Raw genomic sequence first — 10884 nt, 5'->3', positions numbered from 1 at the left:
CTCCTCTATCCATTCTTTCTTCCTCTCCTCTCTCTCCATATCTCTCCTCAATGTCTTCTCTCTTTCTTCATCTCTGCTCTGTTGTCTCTTTTCTACTCTATCCATTCTTTCTTTTCCTTCCTCTCCTCTCTTTCTTCCTCTCCTTTCTATCCATTCTTCCTCTCCATATCTCTCCTCAATGTCTTCTCTCTTTCTTCATCTCTGCTCTCTCCTCTCTTTTCATCTCTCTCTCTCTCTTCTCTCTCTTTCTTCCTCTCCATATCTCTCCTCAATGTTTTCTCTTCTCTTCATCTCTGCTCTCTTCCTTAGTCTCCCCTCTATCCATTCTCTCTCTTTGTTCCTCTCTTCATCTCTCTCCATTCTTTCTCTTCCTCTATTCTTTCTTCCTCACTCTCCTCTCTTTCTTCCTCTCTCTCTTTGCTCATGCTCTTTTCCTTCCTCTCTCTCTTTCTTCCTCTCCTCTCTCTCCATATCTCTCCTCCTCTCTTTCTTCCTCTCTCTCTCTCTCTCTCTCTCTCTCTCTCTCTCTCTCTCTCTCTCTCACTTACTCCCTCTCTCTCTCTCACTTACTCCCTCTCTCTCTCTCCCAAATTCAAATAAACTTTATTGGCAGGACCAAATACATTTCAGCATTGCCAAAGCATATGGGGAGGCTTTTTGGGATTGGAGGGGTGGGGGGTAGTGGAACATTGTTAGTGTTAAAGAATGATATTAGGGGAATAGGTGAGTTCGGGGACATTATCAGGGGTAAGGGATAATATGAAGAGGGATTGGGGTGAGTCCATGTTGGGGATTTATAAGTGCAGGATATCGCATGTTTATCTCAGTCTGTGACATTCTGTGACGTATTGTGCAGATATTTTCACCGTCGGCTCCTCTTCTCCCAGTACAATGTGGAGTTTCCTCGTCTCTTCTATAGAGGTGAAGTCCGGGATGAGAGCGGAGAGTCTCTGGAAATGAGTGTCCCTCAGTGCTGAGTACTTGGGACACTGTAGGAGGAAGTGGACCTCATCTTCCAGGGCCCTGGGGTGAGTCCATGTTGGGGTCCAGGAATTCTCATGTTCCTCTCAGTTGGTGACATTCTGTGACAGATTGTGCAGATATTGTCACCGTGGGCTCCTCTTCTCCCGGTACAATGCGGAGTCTCCTCGTCTCTTCTATAGAGGTGAACTCCTTGATGAGAGTGGAGAGCCTCTGGAAGTGAGTGTCCCTCAGTGCTGAGTACTTGGGGCCCTGTAGCAGGAAGTGGGCCTCATCCTCTGGGGCCCCCTGGTCACACTGCTGGCACAGTCTGCTCTCCCTGGGCTTGTAGGTCTGTCTATGCCGCCCTGATTCCATTTCCAGGCTCTGGGCGCTCAGTCTGTACCGGCTCAGGATTTGCCTGCCTTTGGGGTCTTGTAGTGCCTCCAGGTGTAATAATCCAACCTACTTACCTACCTACCTACTATAGGTCTGCCCTTCCCCCTATATCCTCACAATGGAAGATTAATCCAACCTACTTACCTACCTACTTAGGGGTCCCCCATAACCGTACATTATACTGACTCTACACACCCTCTATACAGAGAACAGACTGTCCTTCTATCACTATTATTTAATTATAACAGCTTTGCTCCCCTCCCCCATACAGGCCTACTCTGATCATTGTGGTCGGGGTGCGTCGGTCGGTGTGGGGGGGGGGCAGAGCTCTGATCGCTGAGACCGGATCCTCTATTCACACACAGATCCGCTCTGTTGGAGTCCCCCCGATCCCTCCGCACACATCGCCCGTCCGATTCATGTCACCGCCCACCTGATACATCGCTCACCCGGGCTGCATGCGGACCATAATGCGATGCGTGTGATCCGAACAGGTGACCTCATACACGGATAGGCCCCACGATGCGATCCGCCACCGTGCCAATGAGAGCGGCGAAGGTGACGGGAGAGATGATCGGCTGCAGTAGTGCCAGAATTGTACCAGTCATTTCACGGGGCGCGCGACCCGGTCCGCTTGAAATGCTGACAGGCAGACCCGATCGGACTACGCGTGTGAAAGGGGCCTCTGAGACACGAACAGGTTGTCACCGACACGCAGGCAATCGGGGCTTGTACACCCCTCTAGAATGAATGGGGAAATATGATCGTTATCGGCCAAACTCCAATTCAGAGCCGATTGTATTCATAGAGTTTATATAAATCAGAAGGATCATTATTATTACCATACACAGTACAGATCTGATTGGACGATTGTTTGTAGCCTGCGGTTGGATTTAAAGGGCCGGTCTAAAAATGGAATGCAAAGAATATTTTTCTGCAGTTGGTGAAAATTTTGTAGTTCAGCGACCCCCCCACCCCTCTTTATTGGGTCACCTATTAGCGATAGAAGCTTCCGGATGGCTTATTAGAGCTCCTTCATACCAACGTGCACAGAACATGCGTTGGAATCAATCACGTGCGGTCACGAGCGGTGTGCGTTCTTATAATACATTGCGGTGCTCATGTTATTCTTTTTCTCCCCCTAGCTGTGTGTAATTCTAATGAACTGTGACACATTGCTCTGCATCACAACGATTCGGATCTCGCTGCACAAAAAACGCATCATGTCCTTCTCAGCGCACGACAACGCAGCGCGTAATCTGAACGCAGTCAATAAGACAAATCACATCGTTCTCGTGTTGGGGTTTTGTGTGGTGATGCTGCACGGAGCCTCAGATGTGAATTGGGGCCCAAGGGCTTGTTCACACCAAACCCAGTGCGGTTAGTGGCTGGATGGCATGCAGCAAACCTCCCTGCGTTCTGGGGCAAGGAGGGGGCAGAGCGATCGCCCACACCAGAATGCATGGCACAGCAATGCCTTCGGTGCAATCGCAAAATAAAGTGCATGCCCCAGACCGGGATGTCTTTTTATCTGGACCATGAAGATGAGACCACTTCTCACCGCTCAGTTCAGTTCCAGAGCTTTTAAAAACAGTCCAGCGCGCTGCATTGTTTCTGGTCTGGAACGCATCGGAACGCATCATTTGCCGTCTCATTTATCTTTTATGTTTCTATTAACACCAGAGAGGAATTCTGTCACCGAGGACAGGAAGCCGCTACGTCGCGATTTACTAATAAACGAACGTGTTTACACCGTCTGTCAGCATACAGCCTGATGTTGCTCCAAATTCACTCCGGGTGAATCATTTGTTTGCTCGCTGCAGCCAAAATTCCGAAATCTGTGCAACTTTCTCCTTGTGAGAATTCCAAACAATGGCAACAAAGCTTCTGAAAGCTCCAAAATATCCGGAACGAGTTCATTTATTTATTTTATTTTTGTTATTTCTGAAATGTTTTTAGTTTATTGGAAACTTTGTAACTGAAATATTATTATTCTGAGCGAGTTACAGAGTCCAGGCAGAGTCACATTAGAAGCGTGATGATTTTACAGACATTCACCGCGGGACTCCTCGGGGGTCAGATTATGAATGTTAGCACTTTGTGAATCTTGGGTGAACATTGTGTGAATCTCGGGTGAAAACACTGACAAATCGATCTCTTGGCATTTTAGTCATGAACACCCTGCACAGGATCCGGAGGGAAGAGAACTCGGAGAGTCAGCAATCTTCCTGACACACAATCCGACTGATTAATAAATTGTATGAATACTCCCATCATCTCATCACCCCATCAGCCCTCCTTACCATCTCGTCCTGAAATGTATTGTGATTGTAATGTCTTCCTTATATTGTACAGCGCTGCGCAAACTGTTGGCGTTATAAAAATCCTGTATAATAATAATAATAATAATTCCGTTTTGTGAAAGTGAAATTCTGTTTATTTCCTCTGCACAGGACGGGATACCGGAAGATTCTCAACCTTATTAAATCAGTCAGATTCACTATAGGAGAGGAGCAAATATTCACCCAGCTTAGTGAATGAGGTAACGTTTTGACGACTTCAATCATCCAATCGCGTGCGAGCAAAAATCGCGTTCATTTTTCAATTCATTCTGTTATTTTGTAACAAGATGTTTGAATTTGTCTTTCACTCATTTTTTCAGTGTAGAGAGATTTATGTAGCAGTGAGCTTTCTTCAATAATTACAACAATTGTGCTGAATACATCTGATAACAAAGACTTTCTGTATTTTACCGACTGCAACAGAGTTACAGGAAATGTTTGAGGACAAATAATTATTTCTTGTCACATAAACACAAAATGTAATAACTGTGGCAGGAAAAAGTGTGATGTGTGTGTGACACTGAGGAGACACTGAGGAGACAACGGCACAGAGTTCATCTTCATCTCGTTCTTTTCTTTTTCTTTCTTTCTTTCTTTCTTTCTTCCCCTCTCTCTCTCTCTCCTCTCTCTCCCTCTCCCCTCTCTCTTTCTCTCCCTCTCTCTCTCCTCTCCCTCTGCCTGCTCTCTCTCCCCGCTCCTCTCTCTCTCTCTCTCTCTCTCTCTCTCTCTCTCCCTCTCCCTCTCCCTCTCTCTCTCTCTCTCCCCCTCTCTCTCTCTCCTTTCTCAGAATTTGAACAATTTACACACAATAATCACATCAGGAAATATTATTCTGTTTTTATACTTTGGAGGAAATCTTTCAGTCAGATTCTGTGTAACATTTTCTTGTTTTCTTCTTACGACACATAAACACGTTTTCTCTTTTTCCTTCTTTTGAATGACGGCCTCGCATAGCAGACTAATGATTATAATTGTGATGTTGTGTTTGGATACGTTGTAAGGGGAGCTGAGACAGCACAAGGTCACCGGCGTTCCGTGCTTTTTCTCCGTTCATCGACGGGCAGTTAATATTTGTTCCGTGACATTGGAGTGTGGAACGAATGTATGTTTTGTGTGTATTAATAATCGTGTCACATTGTCCTGATTCTGATAACGGAACGTGTGCCTCTTCCACTGAATTCAGTCTTTTATAAAACACCCAGAAAATGACACATTGTACACACACGGCTTCGTTTGATTGAATGCGAGATAATCACAATCCTCTGAGGAAGTAATAATGACGTTCGCCTGACATCACCGTTGTTACAATTAAGTCCTGATATAAATATCAATATAAAGTGACGATTTTCCGTCAGATACAACAGTGAACGTTAAAAATACATTTCACATTAAAATAATTTGTATTAAACTTGATTGTAATTTCCAGTTTGGATTGTTTATTTTTGCCTTCCTTGTCATATTCTGTGATTGTATATTGAACAATTATTGGAGATAAAAAATGTTTGTTATCTATTGAAAAGGAGAATAATTCAATTTCTCCTTTTCATAATTCCTCTGTTGGAGCAAATTGAACCGTGCTATATAGGGATTTTTCTTTTGCCTTGTTCTGGATCAACAGCGCGTAACTGTGTTCATAGCGTTCTATTTTAGGTTTTTCTTCTTTTTTTTTTTTTTCTCTTATCTCTATAGGTTGAACTGGATGGACTTGTGTCATTTTTCAACCTGACTAACTATGTAACTATGTAAAGCTTACATATCCGTATCATGAATCTAAGAAAATGTTAGCACAGCTCACAGTTCAATCATCACATGGAAAGTTCAGATTTTATCATCAGATTGTAATGTAAATAATCGAAATTCTGATAAATCAAAACTGGAGGAAAAAAAAAAAAGAATGAAAACAAAATTAAACTGATCAGGTCCAACTTTCCATTTTAATGAAAAAATAAAGTGTATTTAAAGCATTTTTGTTTTGTTTTTGCATGAAGTGGCGAGGAGTTCATTGTAGAATTGTATAAAGTGAGTGGAGTTGTCACCAGAGTAGGGGTAGAGGGGGGATGCCTCAATGGGGACACTTGTCCCGATGACAATAGTCTCAAGAGAGAATTTCCTTTCTGTTGAAGAGATCTCTAAAACGGCTTTAATATACAACGCCAATTCCAAAAAGTTGGGACGCGGTGTATAATCTACATAAAAACAGAATCATCTGCAAATCTCATAAACCCATATCGTATGCACAATAGAAAATAGAAAACATATCAAAATGTTTAAACTGAGAAAATGTACCATTTTAAGAAAAAAAATAAGGTGATTATGAAATTGATGGCAGCAACACGTCTCAAAAAAGTTGGGACAGGGAAACAAAAAGCAGGCCAAGTAAGTAGTACTAACAAGGAAGAGCTGGAAGAACATTTTGCAGCTAATAATGTTAATTGACAACAGGCCAGTAACATGATGGGGTATAATAAGAGCATCTAAAGCTGGGCACACACCTTACAACCATCGCAAGACTTTTGTCTTGCGATGCTTTTAACGTACTTAAAAAAAACGTACGATCTGCCCATCTTGCATAGGCAGATCGTACTTGCGATGATCGCAAGCCACGCCCCCTGAGGGGCGGGCTTCCGATGACCGCAATGCGGAACGGGCAGTGTGCGCTTGCGCACACCGGCCCGTCCGGCTTTTATCTCACAAACATGCTACACACCCGCCGAACGTCGTACGATGCTCGGCGGGTTTTGAAACATGTCCGTAAGTTTAAAGTCGTGCGACCTTACAGTAGCAGAGGTCGCGCGGCTTCCACACACCTTACGATAATCGTACAATCGCGGGATTTCCCGCCATTATCATACAATTATCGTAAGGTGTGTGGGGACCTTTAGAGAGTCGGATCTCTCTAACTTCCTGTTTTGTCTCAACAGAGGAAGTGAAAAGAATCCCAACAAACACAGAAAATAAAAACATCTCATTAGGGATTTTAACCGTTCCTTACTTTATCCAAATATTTAAAAAAACTAAAGTTGGGTTTAGATTTAGTGTCGGGGAGTTTTGATCGGTTGCTATGGGCGGCATCATCAGTTTCAATGATTTCTAAAGGAGAGATTTTCACTCTTGGTGACGCGATCCTTTATTTGCACGAGGCAGCCAATCACGTGTGAGGAAATTAATGAATAATAATTCTCTTGCATGTGATTGGATGTTTACTGGCACTAAAAATACCATCCATAGTAAATCCACCCCAAACTCCAATTGCTGATTCTTTATTTTTTATTTTTAAAATGTTGTTCCATGAAAAGTGGTCGAGTCTTGTACCGTGTTAGTTATCGATTACTGCAGAACGATTGAAAAATCAATTGATATTATTATTGGTTTTATTTATGAAAGATGCAGCTCTCTGGATGCCTGCGATCCCTTTTTCCTGCTTTATACAAGTTCTATCTCTCTTCGAGGGAGGAAGGACTTCAAATCCCCATGCCGCTGCTGTGAAAGTCACCTCAGCTGCTCGTCTGTAGCTTGTATCAACCTTTGTAACATGGGGAAACCCTTCCAATAACTTTCAGGTCTCAGGAAACCCCCCCGACCCTCCCCGCTAGTAATCATTATATTTACAGCTCATGAGACATTATCATGAACAGGAAGTTGTAGATATAAGAATAAATATAGAGTAACGAATGTAGTGCACTCGGCATATTTAACACACGGGCTTCTCTTATATAACAAAATTAGTTTCAGTAACAGTAACAAAATGAAACAAATAATACAAATGTCCAGAAAAGAAATGCTAACAGTAAAAAATGTAGTGTTCCCTGACATTCAGTGAGTTACCCTTACAATGATAGTCAGTGGGGAGAATGCTCCTTACATTGGGGGTCAGTGGGAAGAATGCTCCTTACATTGGGGGTCAGTGAGAAGAATGCTCCTTACATTGGGGGTCAGTGAGAAGAATGCTCCTTACATTGGGGGTCAGTGAGAAGAATGCTCCTTACATTGGGGGTCAGTGAGAAGAATGCTCCTTACATTGGGGGTCAGTGAGAAGAATGCTCCTTACATTGGGGGTCAGTGAGAAGAATGCTCCTTACATTGGGGGTCAGTGAGAAGAATGCTCCTTACATTGGGGGTCAGTGAGAAGAATGCTCCTTACATTGGGGGTCAGTGAGAAGAATGCTCCTTACATTGGGGGTCAGTGAGAAGAATGCTCCTTACATTGGGGGTCAGTGAGAAGAATGCTCCTTACATTGGGGGTCAGTGAGAAGAATGCTCCTTACATTGGGGGTCAGTGAGAAGAATGCTCCTTACATTGGGGGTCAGTGAGAAGAATGCTCCTTACATTGGGGGTCAGTGAGAAGAATGCTCCTTACATTGGGGGTCAGTGAGAAGAATGCTCCTTACATTGGGGGTCAGTGAGAAGAATGCTCCTTACATTGGGGGTCAGTGAGAAGAATGCTCCTTACATTGGGGGTCAGTGAGAAGAATGCTCCTTACATTGGGGGTCAGTGAGAAGAATGCTCCTTACATTGGGGGTCAGTGAGAAGAATGCTCCTTACATTGGGGGTCAGTGAGAAGAATGCTCCTTACATTGGGGGTCAGTGAGAAGAATGCTCCTTACATTGGGGGTCAGTGAGAAGAATGCTCCTTACATTGGGGGTCAGTGAGAAGAATGCTCCTTACATTGGGGGTCAGTGAGAAGAATGCTCCTTACATTGGGGGTCAGTGAGAAGAATGCTCCTTACATTGGGGGTCAGTGAGAAGAATGCTCCTTACATTGGGGGTCAGTGAGAAGAATGCTCCTTACATTGGGGGTCAGTGAGAAGAATGCTCCTTACATTGGGGGTCAGTGAGAAGAATGCTCCTTACATTGGGGGTCAGTGAGAAGAATGCTCCTTACATTGGGGGTCAGTGAGAAGAATGCTCCTTACATTGGGGGTCAGTGAGAAGAATGCTCCTTACATTGGGGGTCAGTGAGAAGAATGCTCCTTACATTGGGGGTCAGTGAGAAGAATGCTCCTTACATTGGGGGTCAGTGAGAAGAATGCTCCTTACATTGGGGGTCAGTGAGAAGAATGCTCCTTACATTGGGGGTCAGTGAGAAGAATGCTCCTTACATTGGGGGTCAGTGAGAAGAATGCTCCTTACATTGGGGGTCAGTGAGAAGAATGCTCCTTACATTGGGGGTCAGTGAGAAGAATGCTCCTTACATTGGGGGTCAGTGAGAAGAATGCTCCTTACATTGGGGGTCAGTGAGAAGAATGCTCCTTACATTGGGGGTCAGTGAGAAGAATGCTCCTTACATTGGGGGTCAGTGAGAAGAATGCTCCTTACATTGGGGGTCAGTGAGAAGAATGCTCCTTACATTGGGGGTCAGTGAGAAGAATGCTCCTTACATTGGGGGTCAGTGAGAAGAATGCTCCTTACATTGGGGGTCAGTGAGAAGAATGCTCCTTACATTGGGGGTCAGTGAGAAGAATGCTCCTTACATTGGGGGTCAGTGAGAAGAATGCTCCTTACATTGGGGGTCAGTGAGAAGAATGCTCCTTACATTGGGGGTCAGTGAGAAGAATGCTCCTTACATTGGGGGTCAGTGAGAAGAATGCTCCTTACATTGGGGGTCAGTGAGAAGAATGCTCCTTACATTGGGGGTCAGTGAGAAGAATGCTCCTTACATTGGGGGTCAGTGAGAAGAATGCTCCTTACATTGGGGGTCAGTGAGAAGAATGCTCCTTACATTGGGGGTCAGTGAGAAGAATGCTCCTTACATTGGGGGTCAGTGAGAAGAATGCTCCTTACATTGGGGGTCAGTGAGAAGAATGCTCCTTACATTGGGGGTCAGTGAGAAGAATGCTCCTTACATTGGGGGTCAGTGAGAAGAATGCTCCTTACATTGGGGGTCAGTGAGAAGAATGCTCCTTACATTGGGGGTCAGTGAGAAGAATGCTCCTTACATTGGGGGTCAGTGAGAAGAATGCTCCTTACATTGGGGGTCAGTGAGAAGAATGCTCCTTACATTGGGGGTCAGTGAGAAGAATGCTCCTTACATTGGGGGTCAGTGAGAAGAATGCTCCTTACATTGGGGGTCAGTGAGAAGAATGCTCCTTACATTGGGGGTCAGTGAGAAGAATGCTCCTTACATTGGGGGTCAGTGAGAAGAATGCTCCTTACATTGGGGGTCAGTGAGAAGAATGCTCCTTACATTGGGGGTCAGTGAGAAGAATGCTCCTTACATTGGGGGTCAGTGAGAAGAATGCTCCTTACATTGGGGGTCAGTGAGAAGAATGCTCCTTACATTGGGGGTCAGTGAGAAGAATGTTCCTTACATTGGGGGTCAGTGGGAAGAATGCTCCTTACATTGGGGGTCAGTGGAAAGATTACTCCTTCCGTTGATGGTCTGTGGGGAGAACGACCCTTTCACAGATATTTGGAAAGATCATTGATATCAATGTTTGCTTATCTGAGAGGCATACCTTGCTTATTGCTCAAATCACCCCTGGCAGCTTTTGGAGGAACCCTAGTGTTCTACGGTCCCACCATACCTGTGCAATATGTCAATGGCTCAAGTGTCACCACCAGATAATGGAAATAACTAACATTTAAAGTTAAAAAAAATGTAGGAATGTTGGATACCAAGTACCGTACTCGGTGCAAGTACAGATACTTTTCCAGCTCCAAGACTAGACTAGAGAACAATTCAATAGTTAGGACGCAGCTGTCATGTGTAAGGAGCACACGGAGCTCCCGGGATTTGTTTTTATAAATATAAATAAAGGGATGCACAGATACCAGTTTTGCGAGTACGAGTACTGGTACTTGCCGAGTACTGATACATTTTTGTTTATTGTCATGTGACAGTTTTTCTAAATCAATACAGACTAATGATTTCAGGACAGTGGTGGAGCGCCAGAGCCCGGTCCCAGCTGCAACCCTGGTAGTTCTCATGAAAATGCCGAGTATCTGCACTGGTACTGGAATAGTATCTGTGCATCCCTAATTGTAGCTGTACAAAAATTCACAAAAGCTGCCTCCACTCCTCTATTATATAGACTGAGTAGAGTATGAGAGTCCTCGCACATTAATAATGATCATTATACAGTATCTGTCAGAGTTTTATTACACTGTATTTTGTCATTTGCATTGATATCCCTCACTGAGGAGTCACCTTTAATTAAGTTTAAAAGAGAAATATGAACTT

Source organism: Nanorana parkeri, unplaced genomic scaffold, assembly GCF_000935625.1.
Source record: "Nanorana parkeri isolate BGI_ZX_2015 unplaced genomic scaffold, ASM93562v1 scaffold2359, whole genome shotgun sequence".
In the NCBI taxonomy this organism is placed as follows: Eukaryota; Metazoa; Chordata; class Amphibia; order Anura; family Dicroglossidae; genus Nanorana; species Nanorana parkeri.
The sequence above is the reverse complement of the archived record's forward strand: the minus strand, read 5'-3'. Positions refer to the sequence as shown.